The sequence below is a fragment of the Leptonychotes weddellii genome, chromosome 9 (assembly GCF_054177405.1).
Source record: "Leptonychotes weddellii isolate Sample4059 chromosome 9, ASM5417740v2, whole genome shotgun sequence".
Lineage (NCBI taxonomy): Eukaryota > Metazoa > Chordata > Mammalia > Carnivora > Phocidae > Leptonychotes > Leptonychotes weddellii.
The window spans coordinates 58,530,685-58,537,257 of NC_138377.1; the positions used below are offsets into that span (position 1 = coordinate 58,530,685).

The following is a 6,573-nucleotide window of genomic DNA, read 5'->3' on the forward strand; positions in this document are numbered from 1 at the left end:
CCATCCGATTTGGCATTTTTGGCCACTTCTCTCGGAGTTGGTACGCACTTGCCCCTTGACAGCCACGCTTCTTTCCAGGGCTGCTACCAAGCATAATGTCTTGTGCTCACTTGTGAAGTTTTCATTTCCTACCGCCAACTTTAAGTACCTTCTTACCTGGGATGCTGCCTTAGTCACTTAGGTTCTCTTTCAGTTTTTCCTAAGCGACTGACTCATCAGTGCTTCTCTAAATTGAATTTTTCTTTTTAGAGTACCCTCCACCGGGCTTCCAGCCCTTTCTTTATCCGTAAAAAGCTAAACCAGAGTATCTGTACTGTGTTTATGAAACGACTGAGGAAAGTTTTAATATTAGCTTGAAGTAAAACGTACTTGTCTCACGTTACTGACTCAGGGGAAGCTAAGTTAAATATCTTCAGAACCCTTCATAATTGGGCCTTATTTGATCTTTTTAAGGTGAAACTTTGATAAGCTAATTTACCTAACTTTTGGAAGGTGTTGGTAGTTGAAGAGCTCATATCTTGGATTTCAGAATGGCTACATCTTTTTAAGAGGATTGTTCAACTCTTGGGTATTTGTGTTTATTTTTAAATCCCTTTCCAGGGCAAATTTAGGCTTAGAAGACAAGAGCATGCATCCAAATAGTGTCGCACCTGTTCTTCAGACTGGTATATATTTAGAATGTAAGCAGTTAGTGTTCGCTGATATATGTATGTCATATATGCCTACGGTGAGTAGTTGGGAAAATACAGTGTTGCAAGAAGGAAGATTGGATTAACTTAGGATGTCTTCAAACAAATATATACCTTATTTTTAAAAAGATTTTATTTATTTATTTGACAGAGAGAGACACAGCAAGAGAGGGAACACAAGCTCGGGGAGTGGGAGAGGGGGAGAAGCAGGCTTCCTGCGGAGACCATGACCAGAGCCAAAGGCAGTTGCTTAACGATTGAGCCACCAAGGCGCCCCTCAAATATATATACTTTAGTTTAATTTTGAATTAGTAAACTTTTATTTGATTCTACAAAGTTGGTGAAGCTAAACTTTTAAAAAGTAAGGATGTTTATATATCTTGACACTTTAATAAAGTCTTCAAAAAAATTAATTATAAATTATCACCTGTTAAGTCAATTCAGTGTTTTAGAATTGTGCTTTGATATACTATTGGACTTTTATTTTAAAAAAAATTTTTTTTAAAGATTTTATTTATTTGACCGAGAGAGAGAGTGAGAGAGGGAACACAAGCAGGGGGAGTGGGAGAGGGAGAAGCAGGCCTCCCGCTGAGCAGGGAGCCCAATGTGGGACTCGATCCCAGGACCCCAGGATCACGACCTGAGCCAAAGGCAGACACTCAACTGCCTGAGCCACCCAGGAGCCCCTATTTTTTTTTTATTTTTTTAAATTTATTTGAGAGAGAGAGAGAGAAAGAGAGCATGAGCATGGCAGAGGGAGAGGGAGAAGCAGACTCCCCACCGAGCAAGGAGCCCTATGCAGGACTTGATCCCAGGACTCTGGGATCATGACCTGAGCCAAAGGCAGACACTCAACTGCCTGAGCCACCCAGGTGCCCCACTGTTGGACTTTTAAAAATATAACTTTCAGAAAGCTTGTATCAGAATTGTGTATTGTTTCTTTTAACTTGTGTATAGTCTGGTTTAAAATATATGGGATTTATAGAGTTCTGTTGATAAACAACTTTTTACTACACCATGTTGCAAACAATATTCTGTGTGAATGAAGATAGTAAGACAGTTATTTTTAAAAATTGCATTTACACATGCACTGAGTCTTGCACTAAGTAAATAATACCTCACCAGACCCTGGATAATAGTGTTTTATGACCTTTGCACTGCTGTATGATAGCTTGGATTTTAACACTTTGCAGGTTAACAATGCATTAGTCATTTATAAGCTTCATTAATTTAAGTATCTGAGAAAATGTCTGTGTCTAAATTAAAATCTGTACATTAATGAGGTCTGCATGTCTGCCTTGGCTCCTTCTTTCCCTTATAGTTCTCCTCTCTGCCAGTAACAGTGAAATCTTTTAAGGAAGATTCCTTTTGCTTGTTTGCTTTCCAGTTGATCTGCTATTGGCATATTAGTTCTGATAAAGCTCTTCTAAGCTTTTTTTGTTTGCTTATTTTTAACAAGTTCTACAGTATTTCTAGACTCTTACTTTTTTCCAGGGATTTTCATTATTTCATGCTGATTCTTTGAAATGGAATGTTCATGATTCTGTTTGTATGTTTTCTACATATTTCTCTAAAATATTTTATTGGGGTACTTAGTTAATAGGGTTTCAGGTTTGCTTCTGGAATATTGAATTTGCTTTAGGTACCTTCAGTCTTTAATAAGATTGCTTTGAGATGCACATTTAAAAATAATGTGTCAGGGGGCGCCTGGCTGGCTCAGTTGGTAGAGCATGCGGCTCTTGATCTCCAGGTTGTAAGTTTGAGCCCCACATTGGGTGTAGAGATTACTTAAAAAAATAAAATCTTAAGGAAAATGTATGTGTCAAATAAAAAATTTATTAGGGTTTAAGTGAAGTGTCAGTGGATTTTTTTTTTTTTTTAATTTTATTTATTTATTCATGAGAGACCGAGAGAGAGAGAGGCAGAGGGAGAAGCAGACTTCCCGCAGAGCGGGGAGCCCGATGCGGGACTCGATCCCAGGACCCTGAGATCATGACCTGAGCCGAAAGCAGACGCTTAACCATCTGAGCCACCCAGGCGCCCAAGTGTCAGTGGATTTTAACTGTAAGCTTAAACTTATTTTTAAGAATGATAACAAATAAGAAAGCTTAAATATTATTGTATACAGCCTTGGGTTACTGTTGATGTGTAGATGAACAGTGACTCAAAAATATTCAATATTAGAACTGTTTAATGAATATGAAGAGGTTAGGGTATACCCAATTTTGATGTAAAATTTCAATATGGAATCCTATTTTCCCTGGCTTTGGAAAGGATTTTATTTTTTTATTTTAAGTAGGCTTCACACCCAACTTGGGCTTGAACTCATGACCCTGAGATCAAGAGTTGCATGCTCTACCAACTAAGCCAGCCAGGCGCCCCTGGAAAGGATTTTAAATTGGAATTTTGCAGTATGGTTCTATTCTCTGTAAAGGAATTTGGGTAAAGGTCTGTCTTAGAAACGTGGAACTAAACCAGAGGATCATGTCTTTTTTTTTTTTTAAAGATTTTATTTATTTATTTTAGAGACAGAGCACAAGAGGGGGGAGCGGGAGAGGGAGAAGCAGACTTCCTGCTGAGCAGGGAGCCCGATGCGGGACTCGATCCTGGGACTCCAGGATCATGACCTGAGCCGAAGGCAGTTGCTTAACCAACTGAGCCACCCAGGCGCCCCAGAGGATCATGTCTTAATGCACTTTTATCTTCATGATGATAACTTAACCTGGGACTCAGGTAAAGCTTTAGTAGGAAGGCGCTAGGACAATGATTCCTAAATGAGAATGCTAGTCAGAATCACTTGTAAAACTTTTGAAAATATGCAGGCCTCTGCCTCATTCTCCAGAGATTTGGATTAATTTGGTCTAGGACTTGGAAAAAATAGACTGTTTTTGGGATTTTGGCAGTTCACGTTATATAAAAATTATAACTGCCGTTTAATCAGCACTACAACCTTATGAGGTATGTACCATTCCTATTTTACAGATGAGGAAATAAACTTAGGTGAAATAACTTTGCCAAGGTCACTCACCTATGAAGTGTTACAGTTGAGATTCTTGTAACCATTGTATTATATTATTGTCTTACCGTTTTTTACAGAAATGGAATCTGACTTGTAATTCTTTGTCTACCATTATGTGACACACTAGGACGTTTCAGCAAAGTTTTATTGAGCTCCCATTGTGTGCCAGGTCTAGTTTATGTATATTGCAGATATGTCCTTCTATTTTCTCTGTAGTCGTATGCACTTAGGGTATACACAAAATGCTTGTTTGTCAACTATAAAAATATGGTATAGATATTACATACAAATGTAGTACAGGAGTTTGTGTTCTAAAACTATTAATTGAACAAATGTAAAAATTTTAATTAGTGTTTTTGTTTGCACACTCTGGCATACTGATTTGTCATAACATGACAGATGTTGCCACCTAAGGACCTTGAAAGATAATTCGCTTAAGCATAACTTGATTTCTTCATTTTTAAAAGAGGAAAACTAAAGGTTTACTCTGCACTGTTACATTTTTCTGAATCTACTGTGAAAATACAAAAGTAAGAACAGTATGGTAATTTTTTGATTTATTTATTAGAGAGAGAGAAAACAAGAAGAGGGAGGGTCAGAGGGAGAAGCAGGCTCCCCGCTGTGGGGAGCCTTATGCGGGGTTCAATCCTGGGACTCTGGGACTCTGGGATCATGACCTGAGTCGAAGGTAGACACTTAACCAACTGAGCCACCCTCATTGACTGTTTCTTAGAGCAATTTTAGGTTTACAGCAAAATTGAGGGGAAGATACAGACACTTCCCACATAATCTCTCCTCCACCATACCCCTGCTAGTTTGGTGTATTTGTTATAACCGATGAACCAACATTGACCCATTATTATCAACCAGAGCCCATAGTTTACATTAAGGTTCACCTTTTGTCTTGTATGTTCTTTTTTTTTTTTTTAAGATTTGTTGTTTTTGTTGTTTTTAAAGATTTATTTATTTGAGAGGGGGAGAGAGTGCCCGAGGGAGCTCGAGCACCAGCAGGGGGAGGGGCAGAGGGAGCAGCAGACTTCGCACTGAGCAGGGAGCCCAATGCAGGCTCGAACCTGATAGTCTAGGATCATGACCTGAGCCGAAGGCAGACGCTTAACCGACTGAGCCACCCAGGTCCCCCTGTTCTTTGGTTTTTGACAAAAGTATAAGGACTTGTATCTACTTCTATAGTGTACAGAATAGTTTTACTGCCCTGAAAATTCTGTGTTCCACCTTTTTCTTCCTCCCTCTCCCCAAACCCTAGGAAGCTAGTGCTCTTTCACTGTCTTCCATAGTTTTACCTTCTCCAGAATGTCAGATTTCACTTAGCAGTGTTCATTTAAGGTTCCTTCTTAAATGTCTTTTTGTGGCTTGGTCTTTTTAGTGCTAAATAATATTCCAGTGTATATATGTACTACGTTTATTTGTCCACTTCTTTTTTAAGATTTCCATTTTTCAGTAATTTCTTCACCCATCGTGAGGCTTGAACTTAAAACCCCGAGATCAAGAGTCACATGCTCCACTGACTGAGCCAGTCAGGTGCTCCTGTGTCCACCTATTGAAGGATGTCATTGCTGCTTCCAAGATTTGGCAGTTATGAATAAACATTCATGTGCAGATTTTTGTGTGGACATAAGTTTTCAAGTAGTTTACGTAAATACCAGAGAGCTCGCTTGCTGGATTGTATAATGGTATGTTTAGTACTGCCAAACAGTCTTTCAAAGTGCTGTACCTTTTTTGCATTCCCACCAGCAATGAATGAGAATTCTTGTGCCACATCCATGTCAGCATTTGGTGTTGTCAATGTTTTGGATTTTAGCCATTCTAATAGGTTGTAGTGGTCTCTTGCTTTAATTTGCAATTCCCTAATATCATACAGTCTTGAGCATCTTTTCATGTGTTTATTTTCCACTGTATATCTTTGCTGAGGTGTCTGCTCAGATCTTTTACCTGTTTTTAAATTGTATTTTCTATTCTCTGCCTCTTGACATTTTGTTTTTGAATGGAATGATGTTGGACCAGTGAGTAACTGTTCAGTAAATAGCAGCCACACTATAACTTGGAACACTTATTACATGTTTACCTTAAAATGTTCTTTAATGGCTTAGTCTAAAGGAATAATTGTTTTTTTTAAAGATTTTATTTATTTATTATAGAGGGGGAGAGAGCATGCACACGCGAGGGAGCACGAGCACGGGGAGAGGGAGAAGCAGACACCCTGCTGAGCAGGGAGCCTGACATGGGGCTTGATCGATCCCAGGACCCTGGGATCATGACCTCAGTTGAAGGCAGACACTTAACCTCCTGAGCCACCCTGGCATTCCCAGGAATGACTAATTGTAATATCACTTTACCTTTGGCTTTACAGCTACCAAAGGCAAAGATTAAATTTATTTTATCTGGAGATACTTGTAAAGTCTCTAATTGTAAGATAGGGAGTCCTGTGGTGGCTCCCAGACCTAGTTAATGATCATAATCACCTGGGATGCTTTAAAAATACAGATTCCCATATTTCATACCTTGTCATTGTGATTAAGGAGTCTGAGGTGGAATCTTTTGTTTTTAAAATATATACTGGTAATTCTTTTTTTTAAGATTTTATTTATTTATCAGAGAGAGACAGAGGCAGGCAGAGGGAGAAGCTCCTTGCTGAGCAAGGAGCCCGATGTGGGACTCGATCCCAGGACCCTGGGATCATGACCTGAGCCGAAGGCAGACGCTTAACCGACTGAGCCACCCAGGCGTCCCTATACTGGTAATTCTGATTGTCAGCCAGGTTTGGGAACCAGCGTGATCAAAGGTTATTAATGATTTGGTATAATCCATTTTTCTAACAGCTTTCCCTTCAAAATCTTGATTCCTCCT

The 6,573-nt window shown here is 39.2% G+C and overlaps 1 protein-coding gene across 4 annotated transcripts in view; it reads left to right on the plus strand.

Moving 5' to 3' along the window:
• The window catches only part of STRN3 (striatin 3), an 85,316-nt gene that overhangs the window by 856 nt on the left and 77,887 nt on the right, over positions 1–6,573 (plus strand). The gene's annotated exons all lie outside the window — the stretch shown is intronic.